Source organism: Stegodyphus dumicola, chromosome X1, assembly GCF_044657685.1.
Source record: "Stegodyphus dumicola isolate Sdum_Otavi_A_Nest chromosome X1, ASM4465768v1".
NCBI lineage: Eukaryota > Metazoa > Arthropoda > Arachnida > Araneae > Eresidae > Stegodyphus > Stegodyphus dumicola.
In genome coordinates, this window is record NC_140780.1 from 201851702 (window position 1) to 201871847 (window position 20146).

Consider the following 20146-nt stretch of genomic DNA (forward strand, 5'->3'; position numbering starts at 1 on the left):
ACAGTTTCCAGCGGAGTCAATTTTCTCACTAATGCTGCGAATGATCAAGACTTAGATGTATTTTTTGAGTACATAAAACTGGAACTTGCAGTAAAGTTGAGTGATAATATAGCTACATAACTCTGTTTGAAATGTTTGAAAAAACGGTATTGAGACAACAATTCCGTGTCCGTTTTCTCTTGTTCTCTTCTTGTCTGTAACAAAGCTCTTTGAACTCCAGCAAAGTTAGATCGTGATTTTAAAGTATATAAATGGTGAAATCATTAGGCTGTTTTTCAAAGTGTATCTTAGCAGAAAGTAATATAGGATGATAGTTACTGCTACTTGATAGGACTGAAAACTCCTCACCGTATTAGCAATGGTATTAACAACGCCTTCTTTGCTGCGTTTTATATCGCCATTTAGCTTTAAAATGGACAGTGTGGGGTCTTTGTATATACCAGACGCTTTCCAAACTCTTTCTCATACCTTCTTATTCACTGTAGAGGAATTATGGATGGCACATAAGAGATCCACGATTTGCTTTGATTAACCCGAAGCACTTGACGTGCTTTTATTTTACCTGTTTTTAAAATGATGAGGTAATATTTTGCCGAAAAATGTTCCTTTGTTACTTTATGGCATCCTGGCATTCATATTTTCACAAAAGCCTTGGCTATTTTGGGAATTTTACTGATCGTTTCGGATTAGATAATTCAGCTGCTTGAACAATTTTATCAGTACGAATCCTCACAGCATGGTAACTTTGCACATCCATCACCATTTCTTTAATGAAATAGGCATGATGAGGCAAGGAATTCCAGTCTGCGTTATCTAACAAAAAATCGTGGTGTTCTGGAGACAGAAAAATTTCCATTTCCTATAAAGTTTACAATAATTGGGAAGTAATCGCAATTGAATGGATAATTCCCAACACTAAAGGATAGGGATGGCAGAAGAGGCGGAGAAATAATTATGATGTCAGTCGAGTGGAAGGTTCTTGCTCGTTGATAAAAGTATTTGTTTTCTGCTTTGTTGAGAACACAGAAACAATGCTCATGGACTAGCTGTTTGATATGTTTTCCCCGTGGATTTGTATCTCTACTATCTCGCAGAGGATTGTGTCCATTAAAACCACCAACCAGAATAAATGGTGTTAGTTGTTGGCCAATTAAGTCGTTCAAATCTGTATGATAAATACTTTCATTTGGGATAAGATAAACACTAAAGGACAGAAATCATTGTCTGGATGCTCACCTGTACAACAACTGCTTTCAGATGTATAACCAAGAGAAGGTCTAAGGTCTCTTATAACTAAGGTCACTTGCCCTGCAACACAAATAGGTTAATAATTATTAACAAGCTGTTTAATGCCATCAAGACCACGGTAGAAGCCACGACAGTTCTACCCTATGAGGGTGGTCATTATGAATGTTTATTATTATGATGCTGTTTGTTTGTAAGACATGGTCTGAAAGTTCTGTGACACTCTCTACTTTTATCTCGGATTCAACAAAATTAGACAAAATAACTTCGACAAAACTTCGGCTTAGAATTCTCTTTTTGGTGCTTTTAATTTTCTTTCTTTGAGCTGTCCGTTCTTTGAACTTTTATTTCCGAGCTTTCGTTTACCTGTTTAGGAGGAGGAGGATTTAAAAATTTTTCGCAGCCAGTTATTTTTGATTTAGATGTTTTCTTCTGTATACTATGAGATGTTTGGTTACTTACTAACCGATATAATTTGGTTGCTTCAGCATAAGAAACTTTTGGTCTTGGTTGCCGGTGCTAAACAGTTTCTTAGCTTCAGTATAGATTTTTTATAACTTTGGATTAGCATTTCAATGCTGACTTTCATGAACGGTCACAGAACAACGAGCACAATCCAAGTTTTCGCGGTATGCACCCTTTGCACGCTCGAACCACTAAAACTGAAAACAGCGCAATGCGTTCGGCACGGAAGGTCTGATGGGACAATTCAAGTATCCAGACTTAATGGAACTCTGTAACTCTGAAAGATGAGGACATAAGTATGATATACTTTGGGTTAACAATTTGCTCATCTCTACGGATTTTAATTCGGCGAGCTCCACATACGCTTTCCTCAAACAGTTCTTTTAGAAGTTCTTCCTCAGAGACTGACATCAGATCTCTCTCTGAAATGATACCTCTGGACTTAATCAAAGAATTAAATCGAGATGCAGAAATAGAATGCTCACCCATATTTCCCACTTTTAGGAGAGAAGAGAATGGTGTATTAGATATCGTCTCGATGAGCAGAGTTCCTGAACGGAGATTTTTTATGCTTTTTGGCTCGCCGGTTGAGGCCACAACATACTTATGGACGAGGAATGGTGATAGATTTTCTAGGTGAATGGTGATGATAACTTCGGACATCTGATGCTCTCACTAGAAATGGCAGAAATGCATATTCACTTAAACAGTACTAGAGTTTTCGTTTCCATGTGATTGAGAGAAGCCATATAAATGGGAAAGCCAGGTTACCATATTATAATAAGAAAGATTCCGGTCCTAACGCCCACCCATCATGGAATCCAAAGAGGGAAAACAGATTCCTGTGTTAGGATTAACTGCACTTATACACAAACTGAAGCTCCACAGTCAGCTTTCCTGAAAGCGGAATTTCCGAAGGCTTATCCCTAAGCCACTGACACGAAGGGCTATTGACCAATCAATTAAGGCTAGTTGGGACAACTAAGTACCTCCTGTTTTGGGCTGAAGAAGTGGTGAATGCAGAGTATTGGGATAGTACCTCACCCCTTAAAACTACTAGGATCATCCATCCTAGCCGTATGGGTCTCAACGCACGGCAAAAGCGAAGGCATTTTTCTCATCATTGTAAGACAGAAATAAAAGAATTGTAACTGCCGATTACAGTGGGTCCCATCCACTATAAAAGGAAAAAAGAAAATCTACCACAAGGAAAAAGGAAAGAGAGCCATGAAGGCTAAGAGGAGGGGTAAAAAACAAAGGAACGTTCAGAGGGGCTCCGGGACTGTGACACAAAATCTAAAAAAAGACCTTTTAAGGCTATTCGCCTGCTATGATTTTTTTGGTCATATTGGAATGACCTTCCTGCCCTATCAGAAAATAAGCTTTCGACGTACTTCTCCCATTCCGTCCGGTGACAACCCTCCTGCCACGGTGAGGCAGCATAGCAAGACTTAGGGCGGGAGCGAAGTATCCAAGGGCGCTCCAACAATATGCTTTGAGTACATCTCTCTACATAAAATTGGAGCAAGACAAGTATTGGGGTAATAGTGTTTCGGGCTCACATTCCCGAAATCCTCGAAGACTGAAAAGTACATCAAAATCGCAAGAACAATTTCATGGAAGAAAAGAAAAGAAATTCCTTATCAGTTTATTACTGAATTATAGTTTTTTATGTAGTAAATGCAACAGTATAGTTTTTAGAGACATTAGGTATTTTTGGAAGCAGGCAAGATGAAAAATTAACAACGCCTTCGCCGGGAATCGAACCATGGACCTCTCAATTACGCGCTGAGCGTGCGGACCACTACACCACGAAGGCTCGCTGGGAAGGTGAGAGAAATACCTTATATACTCCTTTTAAATGGCGACTGTGGTTTTTAGGGGACCCAATCGCCAAAGCATGGGTGTGGAAAATCATCATCCAACACCTTTTTAGTTCGGGCGCCACTGTTAGGTATTTTTGGAAGCAGGCAAGATAAAAAATTAGCAACACTTTCGCCGGGATTTGAACCGCGGACCTCTCAATTACGCGCTGAGCGTGCAGACAACGACACCACGAAGGCTAGCTAGGAAGGCGGGAGAAATAACTTATAAGTTGCAATCTATTTACACTGCATCCAATGATTTGGAGTAGCTAAAATTTTCCACAAGGGAAATTTCAACAAATTTATTAACGAAATTGAATCTAAATTGAAAAATCTTCAAATTAATATAATTCTCCTTACGAATAAAATTTGTTTCAAACAAAATTAAATGACGAGACGTTGGATTTACGTGACTCAGTTCATCTTTTTTTTTTTTGGAAATTAAAAAAAATTAATTGTTGTAAAATATTGTTTGCACTTATGATTTCTTATGTACGATGTTAAAACAAACCACTTTCAGAACTCTTCACAGAAGGGCCCTGTTTCTTAGGCAAATAGCTTTCTAGTGTTCTGTTATTAACGAAGTTTCTTTCTCCTCTCACTTAGAAATTTCAATAGATAATTTGCATCCAGTTTTTCTATTCTTCCGTGGAGCACTGGAAAATGGCAAAACACAGTAGAGCTATCTGCCTAAGAGGGGGATTGATGACTCCGTTGGAAGGAATTTTTGAATAAACTGTTTCTTATTTATGTAGCTTATGGTGAAATTCACAAAACCGCTCGTGCAAGCAGTCTGTTCGAAAGGACTTTAAACATGCATCGAACTACCAGATTCAGCGGACTTACCATTCGGCCAACGATGACCCTATAATTATAAACTGATCTTTTTATTGAAAGCTGAATGTTGAAGAAAATGTGAGATTAAAATTTTTTTTATTCATGAAAAAATAAGCTATGACTATCTGCGTAACGCAAGCAATGGCATCATGGAGTACTTTTGATAGTAGCTGGTTCATATTTATACGTTATACATGGAGAAACCAATGAAATCTCCAAGAAGACAGCTTGTTCAGCAGCCGAGAATCGAATTTCGGGGATAACTTACCAGTGTACAGCGGCTTTATCCATTCGGCCGCCGCTGATGGGTTTAAAGGAAATAGATAAAAGCTATTTTGATCATCCCGTCCTATCCCATCTTTTTCTCTTCTTACCCTTGTACGGATACAAATGTATTTACTATGAGAGTAATAAAGAATTTCAGCTACAAAGACATTAAAAGTTACAATGAGAGGCATAAAATAAGCATGAATAGTGGTGATAGTACGCCTTAGTAATACTAGCGTATAATAAGGTATGAAATATATATAAAGAATAATAATATAATAAGGTATGAAATAGCTTACATTACTTCTGATTTTGTTAGCTTAGTTTTCTTTCTCTAAGTCGCGATAATACAAAATGAATGTATGATGTATCATAAAAGTATAGGTTAAGCCAGTAAAAAATATCCCAGTATTTTATATTTAATTCCATAAAATTTTACGAATAATGTATCGAGGCGTATACGATCATTAATAATAATGTAAAAATTTAAAAATCACTTTTCTATTCCTTTAAAAATTTCTGGCTGTATTTTGTATTCTTTTACACTTAGCGGGGTATTTATTATTTTTGGCATTTGGCTATGCAGATTTTTTTCTCAAATTAGCAAGGGTTTGGGTATCATACTTTGTTTACTTTTCGAGCAGTGTTTTCATAACCCTGTTTGAAAAATAACCTGTTTTCTTTGTCCATTCCTGGCAGATTAAAATTCGAATTTTTCGTTTCCTTCACAGAATTATGTTATTTACGAAATGAGTTGTTAAAAGTACACGCTAGGGTACGCTAGGGTTCATAATTATACTTAATGAATATAAAAAAGAGCATTAAAGTTTTTCTGGAAGGCACAGTATAAAAAAACGTTTTGAAAACACTCCGAAAAAAATGAGAGCCACAGAAATAAATTATTTAGCCTCGTGGGCTTTACGACATCTCACTGTGAATTTCAAATTTTTCTTCTTTGCAGCCTTACTATTTTTTCTTATTTTTATTTTCTGCAAAATTTGAGAGGCACTTGCATACACGGTATTTTCTACGTCGTTCACCATATAAACAGTGCATGCACACATTCATGTTTAAAATGTCTAAACATCTAAATTACACTTATGCTTTGCAGAACGAGCGCAATTCGTTTCAAGACAGTGATAATTAAGCAAATTTTTCTTTATAAAGATGTTGTTTCCCACAGGTTACTACATGGATAATTTTAATCCGTTTCCAAATTCCTTCCCAAAGAACGAAATATTGTTAAAGTAGATAATACCACCAAATTACTATTAATTAGTAATTACCACCAAATTAAAAAAGTGGAAACAACCACCAAATTAGTAAATTCTATGAATTTATGTTTACATACATCATGTATGTATGTAGTCTTAAAGAACTTCAGTTCAATGTAGTGTCTAATTCCCAAGCTAAAAATGTGGAAGATACATCTATCATCCTCCTTCTTGCAATTTGCTTTTGATTATCTTGGAAGTCTCTAAAGTGTATATTTACAGAAGCTCCTAATGTATTTAGCTTCTTCTTCTCCAGGATCATTTGAAATAGCGCAAGACAGACTCGATGCATAAATGTAATATTCTGTTCTATTTAGATGCAAAATACGGTCTAAACCTCTTCCCACTTCATCAGATCTTTCATTTTGCAAAAGCGCTTTTTTGTATTTTTCTCACTGGAAAAATCTTCTATTCCTGTTAAAAAGAAGTTCCAATCCTTGGTGGTTAATGTATCATTCAAAATATTTACACTTGCCTGCTTTTATGTTCCTTGTCTCTGTTTACGTACAGATATATTTTCTTTATTTATAAGCGGCCTTAACAGAAATTAAATTTTGATCCATTTAGCGTTGACGATATTCATGAGAGATTCGTAATGGGAGACCGAACTTTTTATGAGGGATCTTTTTACTGTCTGCGTAGAAGTTCATTCCGCAGCGCGCTTATTCTGTGAGGTATTCTTTATGAGATGTATGGCTGTAATTTAGAGGAATTAGTTTCCTTTTCATAAGTATACATTTGAAATTATAATCTCAGAAACCTTTATCAAGTTACAGAAAATTTTTAATGAAAAAGGAATTTATTCAAAACATCGAATCAAATAACAAGGGTATTTCTCAATTTAGATCTTCACTGGCAGTCGAACGAACACAGCCACTATATACTGGTAGCTCATTCCCGGTTAAAATTTCGCAACTAAACTAGTCGATTTCACGGGAGTTTTCCTATTTTCCCTCTAATGAGTAATGTAGAAGTGAGCTAATTATTCTTACTAAGACCTCGCGAGAACTCTCTGTCATAAAGCAGAGAGTTCTTCCCTAAATCACAGTAAAATAACTTAACATAGCAGTTTTATAAAGACTTACTGCTATTCTGAGACTACTTTCTGTGACCAAAGATTCTGAGAAAGTTTCAGATCTACTATATTGCCCAACTGTATGAACGCTTGAGGATTCTTTAGGATTTTTTGAAGCTGGAGACGCGAAACATAAGCAATGCCCTTGTAGGGTTTATATTTATTTTAACTAACATTTATTTTAAGTTTAAACTATCTTTCCTATCAAGCCTTACTTTCCCCTGGAACTGCCAATGCCAGAATATGTAAATTTGAGTAGAACGCGCAAAGATTCAAATTATCAGCGGAAGTATTATGATTTAAATAGAAGGAAACGAGTTCGGTGAGAGATTTTCTTACTTAGCGAGCGCGGAGGTAGTTAGCGAGAATTGAAGAACCCCGCGTTGCGGCCTATGTGCTTGGCGGGAAGGAGTGGTCATCGTTCCAGTGAGCTTCAAGTCTGCTGAATTAGCAGCGGTATTGTAAAACGCGGTGAGTTAGTTATTTTAGAGAGCCTCGTAGTTAGAATCTTGTCTTTATTTTCTTTTCAGGTTATTATTTTTATTTTGACTGCCAAGTTGGCACAGTTTGTAAGCGTCAAGAGGACGCAATTGTAATTTATTACGTTGAATAAAAAGGGACTTAAACCCTTTACAAGACTCTGTGGTTTATACAAGCTTTCACAGTCACCCTTGGTTGCGTGCAAGTTGGAGGCGCGCAACGTTATATTGGCGCCCGAACACTTATCGAACTGAAATGGCCGAAAACTGGATGGAAGCCGCTGGACAACACCAAGAAATGAGAACGCAGTTAGAAGGATTTGGATACCTGGTCCAGACTTTGAGAGCATCAATCAAGCCAAACGTCTATTTCGACGGAAAAAATTCGGTGTCCGTATTTTTAGAAGGTATAGAAAACCACTTTCAGCTCTACCCTGTGCCTGAAAGACAAAAAGTTGCCATCGCCACATCAGCACTAAGAGGACAGGCCGCGCTATGGTGGAAAAATATAGGCAAATTTCTTCTAGATGAATTTGGAAGCATGACGTATACATTTGAAAATTTCAAAAAATCGTTAGTAAAGGCCTTCCCCATAGTGAAAGATCGCGCACGGCTGGAAGCCGAGCTATATAGTTTCTATCAACGGGATACAGCAGATTTGACGGACTTTATTTTACGAAAAATCAAGCTAACGGATATGCTGTATGGGAAAAAACCCGATGCGGAGATTATTGAAATAATATTACCAAGATTGTTACCCGCTGTCCAAGACTACTTTGAAATTAGAAACCCAAACACATTGCAGGAACTTTTCGAATTGGCGGTGAAGTTTCAAAATCGCAGAATAGCGGAAAAAGCGAGAGGGGAAACATATTCTCAACATACCCGAAGGAAGGAGGAAACCAGAAATGGAAATCGCTCATATGGGGGAAAGAACTATCAAGCTAACGCATCGAAACTCGAAGGTCAAGGCCCAAAAAGAAAATTTGAAAATAAGCATCCGCGTATCCAGAAGACACAGATTGAAAGGAAAGCTTTAAACGACTAGAGGGGCCTGTGAAAGGGAGGGTCCAGACCCCGGAAGTTTTAAAAAAACCCTCAAATAGACATTTAAATACAGTCATCGTAAAAAACTCACAGCTACCAATTATACAAGTCCTGGTTGGCGATGTACCAGTAGAAGCCCTCATCGATACAGGAGCAGAAGGAAATTTCATGAGTGAAAAGTTCTTCAAAAAGAATTTTTATAGGATACGACTCTTTAAAACCAGAAATACGGAAATTATAGCGGCGCAAGGAAAAACATGTCACTGCATCGGGAAAGTATCATTAAACGTACAGGTAAAAGAGGAAAATCTCAAAGTATTAATTTTTGTGGTGAAACACCTGCAACACTCTCTTATTTTAGGTATGGACTTTTTAAGGGCCGCGAGGGCCAAATTGAATTTTCAAGTTAGTTCCGTGGTGCTGGAGATGGACCAGAGGGTGGTGGAACCGGTGGAGACACCTGAATTGGACCTTAGCCATTTGAATGACCAGGAAAGTAAAGCAATACAGCAAGTGGTGAGTAATTTTTCTCATTTGTTTTCAGAAAAACCAGGAAAATGTCAAATCGTGACTCACAAGATTCAATTAAATGCCGAAAAACCTTGTAGGACTAAACCGTATCGCTATGATAAACAAAAAGACGTAATCATCGAAGAACATATTCAGGACATGTTAAAGAATAAAATAATAACGCCCATAAATAGTGAGTACGCGAGTCCAGTCGTACTATGTAGGAAAAAAGAACGAGTTTCCTCCTTCAGATAAAAGGGCTTGGATGTTTGCTATCGATTATAGAAAACTAAATAGTATCACTAAATTTCCAGTTTACCCTTTGCCGGTTATAGACGAGATCATTAGACAGATCAAATCGACAAGATATATGTCTACTTTGGACTTAACGTCTGGCAACTATCAAATAGCTATGAGACCCGAAGATATACACAAAACCGCGTTTATAACAAAATCGGGCACTTATGCATTTTTACGCATTCCCTTTGGGTTGTGTGGGGCCCCATCAACATTCCAGAGAGCTATGGACATTGTTCTAAAGCCTGTCCTAGGAAAATCAACTTTAATTTATCTAGATGATATAATTATAACGAGTAGTACGTTGGAACAACACATTAATGACCTCGAACAAGTTTTTAAATTATTAAAAGAGGCCGGTCTTACAATTAACGCCTCAAAATGCAAGTTCGCAACTAAAGAACTTAAATATCTCGGTTATAAAATTTCGCAAAAGGGTATAGAAACGCAAGATTCAAAAATAAAAGCTATTAAGAATTTCCCACCGCCCAACACCGCCAAGAAACTTTCGTCTTTCCTTGGATTATGTTCTTACTATCGATCTTTCATAAAAGATTTCGCTAATATTGTTGAACCACTCTTAGTAATCAAAAGAAAAAAGAGTAAATTTACGTGGACAGCGGAAGCTAACACAGCTTTTGAAAGATTAAAAGAAGCGCTTATTAATGCCCCTGTTTTAAAATTCCCTGAGGGGGACGAAAACCTGGAAATTGCGGCAGATGCGTCAGACTATGCGGTGGGTGCTTTTTCTTATGCAAAATAATCATCCGCTGGCATTTTTTAGTAAAACACTGAATCAGACACAAAGGAACTATACAGCTACAGAAAGAGAAACATTAGCCGTATTAATGGCTGTACACAAATTTCGAGTTTATTTCGGCAAATCGCCAGTAACAGTCTTTTCGGATCATGCGGCTGTTGGTAGACTTTACTCGGGAAAAAACCTAACGCCCAGGTTAATAAGATGGGCTTTAAAACTCCAAGAATATAATATCACAATAAAATATAAACCGGGTAAGGAAAACAATGTAGCTGACGCACTTTCTCGTATAAAACTGGACGACGAAGGAAATGAACTTAAATGCGCTGTGTTGACTTCAAAAATTTTAGATTCTAGAGATACGGTTATTACTGAACTGAAAGCTGATCCTGAATTTGGAAATATCTATGCTTATTTGAAAGACCCCGAAAGCTTTGAGCACACAGATATCGATGCGATAAGAAATAGAGCAAAAAACTATGAAATAATAGATAATTTATTATTCTATACAAAAACAACAAACGAAAATCTTGAGTATAAGCCAGTCATCCCAGCCTCGCTTCGATTAAGCATTTTGAGGGAGTTGCACGAAAAAAAAACAGCGGGCCACCTCGGGGTCAGAAAGACTATAAAAAGGGTACGCGAGGCGGTATATTTCCCGCAATTATACAAAATAGTAACGGCGTATGTCAGGTCCTGCAATCAATGTCAGTTAATAAATGATATTAATTACAGCCCGGCCGGGTACTTAAATAGCATTCGCGCTACATTTCCGAATGAAATTTTAGGCATAGATCTCCTTGGTCCCTTCCCCCAGAGCGAGTTAAATAAAAATCGTTTTCTTTTAGTAATAGTAGATCATTTTTCAAAATGGATAGAAATTGTTCCACTTAAACGCGCGTCAGCCAAAACAGTCGCAGATGCATTCTTACACAGATACATTTTAAAATACGGTGCACCGATAAAAGTCATTAGCGATAACGGAAAACAATTCATTAGTCAAATATTTGAAAACATATGCAATGGACTTGATATACGCCATATCAAAATGGTTCCGTATAGACCACAGGCTAACATAGCAGAAAGAGTTAATAAAAACATTGTAAAAATAATTCGCAGTTACGTGAGCACACATCACAAGCGCTGGGATGGCTACATAAATGAATTAGCTTATGCTTTAAGAACGGCACATCATGATACTACGGGAAAAACTCCAGCAGAATTATTTTTAGGCAGAAAGTTAATTACGCCTTTAGATAAATTATTCTTTGTGCAACAAAGAGAGCAGGAGTTTAAACAACAAGATGTGCAAAAGTTGATTGATCAGGCGCTTAAAACCTCGGATACGGCAAGAAATAGGCAGAAACTTTATTATGATAGAAAACGCCGTGAAGCAGATTTTAAAGTTGGGGATAAAGTATTGAAGCGGAAATTTTCTTTATCAAGTGCCCCAGACAATTTTATGGCAAAGCTAGCTCCAAAGTTTGAAGGCCCCTATGTAATTCAGGAAATCAAAGGGGTAGTATTATATCTTAAGAACGACAGAGGGGAAATCTGTAAAGCAAGTCCCGACCAGGTGAAAAAATACTATAATCCAAATGATTTTGAAATCCTTAAAAGTTTCTTGCAGGACTCAAGTCTAAACGAAGTAGAAGGGTCAGAGACTACAACAACTATTCCACCACCCAAGAAACGGAGAACTGAAGAGAGACCTAGCACTTCTACAACCCGGACGTCGGTACCAAAAAGAAAAAATGATTTTCAAACTCCGGCGTTTAAGAAAAACAAAAATACAGATGAACCGGGTAAAGAAACCGTGGTAAAGACGAAAACACCACCTACAAAGGATGGCAGGAGAAATTACACATCAAGGAGAACGCGCACACGGCCACAGAGTCACAGAGTCAGGTGCCAGCAAGGCCGCCGTTCCGGAAACTGAAACGCCAGCAGGAGGCACAAAAATACGAGGAACAGAAGAAATTCAAGAAGGACTCCAGACCGGAGGACGTCAAGACCAGCCGTCCCAGGCAGAAACGCAAAGGCCAACAACCAGACGATTACTCCGTCAAGAGGCCAGCATGTAGAGGACGCAAAAGAAAGAGCAACGTGGACGACACTCTGAGATCAATAAGGAGAAGATTGACATCCATGAAACCTCTAACTTGGGATCAATTTTGCCAAAAATGGATGACGGAGTTTCAAGCATCGAAAACTCAAAGATAAGTTAAAACCTTCTATAATTTTTTTTTTCTCTTTTGTTCCGAAATGTTATGCATAAGTACGAAGTTCTATGTTTTGACGAAAGTCAATATGTCTCGGTTGAGACTTAGTTTTGTTTTACTTTATTTAGCTAAGGCAAAAGTATTATTTTCTTTAAGTGTAAAAGCTAAAAACAAGCATTTTCTGTTGGTCGAAAGACTAATTCTGTTATGTTAAAGCCAAAATTTGGCCGAAGATAAAAATAACTTCGTATTCTTGTACTAATAAGAATTTTACTTTCAGTGCCGCCAGCTTGGCGAAGAATGAGTAAAGTAAAAATTTATTTTCTCTTATTCATTTTATGGTAAATTGTAAAAAGCATATGTATTAAACTTTTGTAAATGTATGTAAATTTTTGAAGGTTATGTAAAAGTAGAATTTAGTCTAGAAGCATAAAATTGTAGATGCTAAAAGTGAATACTTAAAAGCAATGAAGTCAAAATTTAAGTAGTAAATTGTAGATAAAGTCATGCTTTAGAGCGAAAGCCTGCATGTTTAAAGATGAATGAGAGGGAAGTTAGAATGAATGTGTTTTGTAGGGTTCTCCACCTACATTTGAATTTTTAAGACTATTAAAGTAGCTCATTGAGTTGTAGAATGTCGAGTAAGGTGTGTCTATTTGGTCGTTGAATTCTAACAAATCATGGTGGTTAGGGGAAGTGTTGTAAGACTAAAACACGAATATTCCCGTTTGACACCACACACGGTGGAGAGCCAGGGTAAAGTTAAATTAATGCTTGAAAAATTGAATGAATGTGAATTAAGCAATAACTAAGAAAAACGAATCGTTTAAAAACAAAAATTTATTGTGTCAAGAAAGTGTAAATTATAATGTATGTAGAAAGATACTGATACTTATTCCTTCCAGCATCTGGAAGGAAAGACCAAGATTGATTGATGAAGTCCAGGAAAAGTTGCTGTAAGAAGAAAGCTTTGTAACGAGCAAAAGAATTTTAGTATATAATTGTTACATAAGATTTTTTTTTTTTTTTTTTTTTTTGTGTAAACGAGGCTTTCGCCAGTTAGTTCAGAATTAGAGAAACTTACAACAGGTCGTTTGTAGGACCTGCTTCCAAGTTTTCCAAATTCTGGCAGCGGCAAATGTAGGGTTTATATTTATTTTAACTAACATTTATTTTAAGTTTAAACTATCTTTCCTATCAAGCCTTACTTTCCCCTGGAACTGCCAATGCCAGAATATGTAAATTTGAGTAGAACGCGCAAGGATTCAAATTATCAGCGGAAGTGTTATGATTTAAATAGAAGGAAACGAGTTCGGTGAGAGATTTTCTTACTTAGCGAGCGCGGAGGTAGTTAGCCAGAATTGAAGAACCCCGCGTTGCGGCCTATGTGCTTGGCGGGAAGGAGTGGTCATCGTTCCAGTGAGCTTCAAGTCTGCTGAATTAGCAGCGGTATTGTAAAACGCGGTGAGTTAGTTATTTTAGAGAGCCTCGTAGTTAGAATCTTGTCTTTATTTTCTTTTCAGGTTATTATTTTTATTTTGACTGCCAAGTTGGCACAGTTTGTAAGCGTCAAGAGGACGCAATTGTAATTTATTACGTTGAATAAAAAGGGACTTAAACCCTTTACAAGACTCTGTGGTTTATACAAGCTTTCACAGTCACCCTTGGTTGCGTGCAAGTTGGAGGCGCGCAACGTTATACCCTCACCGGGACTCGAACCTGGACCTGTCAAACAGGCGCAGAGTGTGACATTATTATACCACGAACGAAAGGTGAGAAAATACCTTATATACTTCCCCTTTAAAACAGGAGTAGGGATTAGGGGACCCAGTCGCCAAATCCATGGGGTATCCGGTATCATCTTCCACTGGTCATCATCCACCACCTTTTTATTTAGGGCGCCACTGTAGAGTCATCAGGTTATTTTGAAGCAAGAGATGTGGAAAATGTGCATTCCAATACCCGTGTCTCAAACCTGGACCTCTTGAATACGAACCGAGTGTGCTACCGTTACACCACTAAAATATGCAGAAAGGAGGAAGGAAAATTATATTATAAGGTTTTAATATCAAATTAAATAGGATTACACAGATGGACTATAAGTGCATGACAATGCATTTATTTTCTTAATCGTATTATTTATATCCTGGTACTCTTAGAAGAAAATGAAGTTCTATTCTTTAAAACCATGAAATCCTCTAATGAATCAGTTTCTTTACCAATTAAGATTTTGAAAGTTAAATGTTTACCAATTTACATTTTGAAAGCTAAATGCAAAATCAAAGATATAGAACGACAGCGTGAAACATTTTCTTTACATTACATTTGTGGGCATAAAAGGCAATGGAATAAAAGTTTTTCATACAAGAAATTACAATGTATCTTCTAACAAAATTTGCTAGAAATTCTAGTGTAATTTGAGAAAATGTTGTGAAGGTTTCTTCCCAATGAAGTAAGAATTTCCTAGAGGACTTTCTCTATGAGAAATCGGCTTGTAGTTACATCCCATACATAAAAATCACGAAATTTCTATGCATCCAATTTCATCCTTCCTGAAATTTCAGTAAAGAAAACAGCCAGCAGAATTTACGGATCTTAGCTGCTCTTGAACCTATAACGTTGGCTAGTTATGTTGAATAAGTGTAGGGCACAAATGTAGTAGAACATAAAGGCCAGCAGAGGAACTAATAAGTAAAGCTGGTTTTTAAACTTTGAAATTTGATTAATTTTGCTGTGGTGAAGGAAGTCTCAGAACTCAGAACAAGAATATCGATTCTAAATTTTATGGATGACTTTTCTTTTTAAGCTGCAGTTTGGAAGTTTTAATTTCCATTTTTTGAATTAATGAATAAAATATTAAAATGTCTCGAATAAAGAATTAAAAAGAGGAACATAGCGGAAAGAAGAGTCATAAATATTAATTTGATTAATACTCGTACTTTGTGGCAAACAAAGTGACGTCTCTCTGGTTATAGACAAGACATTTCTATCAGAAGTTAAGAGAAACTATCAGTATTGCGTTGTTAAATAATAATAATAATAAGGAAGCAAACAACCAGATTAAATCTGATTGTTTACTTCCTTATGTGCTTAACAATTACGAAGCGAAGAACTGAAACAAAACAACTCTGTAATGAAATATTATTGCGGTATTTTCTGCATCAAATTATTACCTAATTAAGCAAGTAGATATTTTATTATTATTTCGCATAATTTAAAATAGAACAGAAAATTATAAATTAAGCACATTTAAAAAAAAAAAAAAAAAAAAGAAAAAAAAGAAACGTATTTTTCGTAATCCTCATTTTTTCGGAGGTTATTCATAAAACCATCCAAAATTCTTTTTTGAGCTTATCATTGTAGTACATGGCGTAAACCATATAAGCAAAATTGTTTGCAAAATTTTCCATTGATATGCATAACTGCATACAGCATTCAGTTATTAAAACCTTAGGTTGATGAGAATAATATAGTTTTCTCTATAACGCTTGGGTTGTAAAGCTAGTTAAGAATAGTCAATTAAATTGGTTGGAAGTTGTGATACGAGGATTATCTGCCGAAGGAGAAGTTACCTTCAAGAAGGGCTTTCTTAGAGAGGAAAAAAAAGGTTGTATTATATTACACTTCAGGAAAACTATGAAAACTTCCTGATCTCGGGATGAACTATGTAGTAATGTCCCACGACTTTGTAAGGGTTTATTTTAATTTTATAATAATTATTTTTATTTTTAACAAGACCTTCCTTTACTTTCTTGTTTCTTACCTACGTTTCCCTGCCAGAATGATTTTTTAGGATTACGTTTTATGTAAAGGATAAGGAATGGGGGACGTGGGCACTATGCCTCTACCATACGGTTAATTAGTATAGCACCAGGTCCACCATGATCTAGAGAACCCTTAAGACAACACTAATTCAAATACGTGAGTACATTATTGAAAATGAATGAATGATTACAAACAATTGTGGTATACCTTGGCAGTAAATTTGTTGCATTTGTGTAAATAACAAGTTGCATTTGTGTAAATAACAAGTTGCATTTGTGTAAATAACAAGTTACGATAAAGACAAAGATGTAGTGATAGTCTGTTTATGTAAAGGAGGTAGAAATCAGTATTTAAGCTGAAGTCTGGATCACTTCACTAGAAGAGCGTAGAAGAGTTAGGACAGCTTGTTCTGCCTTCCGGCCACGTTGTTGCTAATAGTCCAATCTTACTACTATTCGGCATTATTAATCTTATTACTATTCTATTCATTGTTATGTGCCCGCTAGTATTCACCAGTGATTTTAAGTACGAGCCAACTCTGTTAATTAATTCTGTGCAGCTTCGGCTAGTTTTATTTTAGTTAGTATTGGATTTGTTTCTTATTTTATATCTTGAGTTAAAGCCCAAGAGGAGGCTTATTATAAACATGAAAAGGCGCCATCTGTTCATTTATTTTGAGTTGGAATAAAGGGTAAATTTAACTCTTCTTTGGACTCTTACAGAACTAGAAGTCTTCGATAAGTCGCTACACAATTCTTCAATATTCTAGCCCTCAAGGACATTCAAATTAGGTAGGATATTACAACTTTAATCCACCAGCCGCTGAAGAATACAAATGAAAATAGGAATAAAATAATTTCTTCGCTTCCCGAGCATTTCTGCATGAACCATGGAATCACAAACTCGTAAAAATTATCACTTTTCAAAAGTTTCTTATGTGCTTAATCTTTTGAGCATCTTTTTACATAAAATATACTTTAAAAGTTTAATTTTTCGTTTAAGATAATAGTTCTTCTCTATGGTTTCTACGGCGTTTGAAAGTAACTTACGTAAAGGATATCAGCAAAGAACGAGATTTATTTACACTAATATTTGTGAAAATTGCAACATCATGAAGGAATTATGCAAATTCAGCTAAACTTACAGGAAATGTAAAATGAGGTAAGACATGCAAACGGTTAGAATTGTAAAGAGATTTTGAATGTGTGGAATGAGAACCGGCCGCTTGTTCCATGTATGTAAAGGACTGTAAAGTTGCGTTCAAAATCTGTTGATCGTCCTCTGTCTGCGGTGAACGTTTAATTAACGGTCAATATGACTCTTCAGCAGCGAAGGGTACCACCAGACCAACAACTAATGGCGTTCGAACGAGGCCGCATCGTCGGTACGCGAGATGGTGGACTTTCGTATCGAGCAATCGCAGCCGTCATGCAGCAAAATGATCCAGTAGTGATGCGTGTTTGGAAAAAATGGGCAGAGGAGAACCAAACAAGGCGGAATCCTGGCAATGAAGCACGCAGTAACACAACGGCACAGGACAACAGACACCTCATCCGCATGACGGTGATGGATCGTACAGTGTCCTCTCGTGTGTTATTATAACATTGGAGTACGGCCACATGTGTTGCGTTGTTTAGCTCCACGATTCGTTGCCGTCTGCTGCAGCATAAACTGCGTGGAAGGATTCCTCTACGCAGGATTTCCCTGTTGCTGAATCACAGACACATCCGACTTCAATTGCCACGGTAACATAGTGCATGACGTGCTCTGTGGCAACAAGTTGTTTCAGATGAATGTCGCTACAATCTGGAGTAAAATGATGGAAGAGTACGGGTCAGATGGTACAGAAGGGAACGTATACTGGCACAGGGTATTATCCAGCATCATACCGCACAAACGCCTGGCATCATGATGTAGGGAGCTAGTGGGTATAATTGTCGATCCCATCTAGTGCAGATTGCGAGCAACCACAACAGTGATCGTTACGTAACGGAAGTTGTGGAGCTAGAGGTCCTCTCCATTCTTCGACGCGATCCGGGCACTATATTTCAGCAAGCACGTTTCTCAGACTATGCAAGCCTTCTTTAGAGCACAACAGGTATCGCTTCTTCCTTGGCCCGCTTATTTCCCGGATATGTCGCCCATTGAGCATGTCTGGGATTTCATTGGTCGGCAACTCGCTCGTACAGCTGGAGGGACATACACTAAGACTAAATTTTGGAGTCAATTGGAAGCCATATGGAATGCCATTCGCCAGGATTACATTCAGAACCCATATGATTCAATGCCACAGCGTGCACAGCCTCTCATTGCTCAGCGTGGCGGACACACAAAGAATTGCTTTCCGAAGTTCGTTTTTTTTTTTTTTTTTTTTTTTTTTTTTTTTTTTTTTTTTTTTTTTTGTCATGTAATATTTTTTTTTGTTTGTTTATTTGTACTACTATTAGCAATATGTGGAATAAATTCCATTAACTTACGACAATTACTTCATGGTGTTCATTTTGCATAAACATTAGTGTAATAATATTAACGATTACACAAAGAAGTCTAATAAAACTTCGTTCAGAATCAGTCCGTATTGCTCATGTCCAAATTGCTCTAAAAGGCATTTTGATGTTCAGGTACATATAATAAAATTAAACTGTTTTTTTTTAATGCGCAGTGATTATAACAAATTTATAAAATAGTTCTATCTTAGCAGGTTTGTCTGGGGAAACAAAGTATGAATACTAATTACTGTGAGTGAGTCTGTGAACGATTTAAATGACATACTAAGTTCAAGAAAAAACCTTAGTTTTCTGGTTATTGTAAACTAGAAAAGAGAATGATACTTAAAATCCAATAACAGTAAAGACTGTGAAAAAGTTTTAACAAGTCTTCCTTCAACATTAATCTGTATTGCTTATGTCCAAATCGCTCTTTAGAAAAGCCATTTTAAACTTCAAATACTTTGGACTGAAATGAAATCATCCTTTTACGCTCAGTGATCATGATAAATTTCCAAAAAATTCTATCTTAGCAGGTACGCCTGAATGCAATTAATACAAATATTTTGGTTTATAAAGCGATTTTTACACTTGAACCTTGATAATTCTGCTCAATTCCACTGATAACAATAATGGCCTACCTAGCCCATAAATAACTCACTATATTTTTAAACATAGGAAATTTGGGTTACGTACGAATTATATGCAAATTTCTTTTGTTTTCTATTTAAAACAAAATCGTATTGTACAGATTTCATGCTATACGGAGGTTGTCAATATGCGCTTTTATTCTCTCAATTTTATGGTATTATTTTATTTCCGAGTCTGCTATAATGAAAGCCAATTCTGGACAGTTATTTTATTAAAAGCGAAAAGCAAACCTTCACTTAAAGCTTCATTTACTTCTCCTTCGGAACAAAAAGATGTTTTGATGTAAGGCTACGCAATTATCAACGGGAGTCATACATGCTGACTCCCGTAACTAATTTTCGTCCTTTTTCTAATTAACTTCATTTGACATATTATTTTAGCATATAATCAAATGTTGACTTTATGTATATGATCCATTTTCGAGAATTTTGTAATTTTATACATATTCATTTAGACTCTCAGTGCGTCGAAAGAATGTGATACCTTCTTCAATAAATTAGAAGATAAGAATGCAAGATCGTTGACTTATTTCGTAACAAAAACTCAGTTATGCGCTATGATTTGTTGAGTTTCTCCAGAAGACGTCTTTCAGCTTAAATATTTGGAAAATTTATTTTCTTCCGAAATTCTCAATAATATAATGAAAGTTTCCGTGCATTTTAGTTTCAGAGGGAAATAACTTTTTTCTTTATATATATGTCATGTTTTAATCCGAAGAAGAAGGAATCCGGTACTTTTATCAGCTTGTGGCTGTAGACAGGCGGAATGAAAAGGCATGATGACGCATTTTAGACTTATAAAGGCTATTTTTAAGATAGAGAACTATGTGTGTGTGTGTGTGTGTGTGTGTGTGTGTGATTATGGCAAAGCCTCGAGGGCTATCTGTCTTAAGGGAGGGATG

General features: G+C 36.5%; 1 protein-coding gene across 9 annotated transcripts in view; it reads right to left on the bottom strand.

Annotated features, from left to right (window-relative positions):
• The window catches only part of LOC118190083 (hexosaminidase D-like), a 278340-nt gene that overhangs the window by 73982 nt on the left and 184212 nt on the right, over positions 1 to 20146 (bottom strand). For 4 of the 9 annotated variants that reach the window (XM_085808052.1, XM_085808051.1, XM_085808053.1 and 1 more), the window contains one exon: positions 14128 to 14361. The exons of the other annotated variants lie outside the window; for them this stretch is intronic. The gene's annotated coding sequence lies outside the window, so the exon portion shown is untranslated. The remainder of the gene's footprint in view (positions 1 to 14127; positions 14362 to 20146) is intronic. 9 annotated transcript variants of the gene reach the window in all.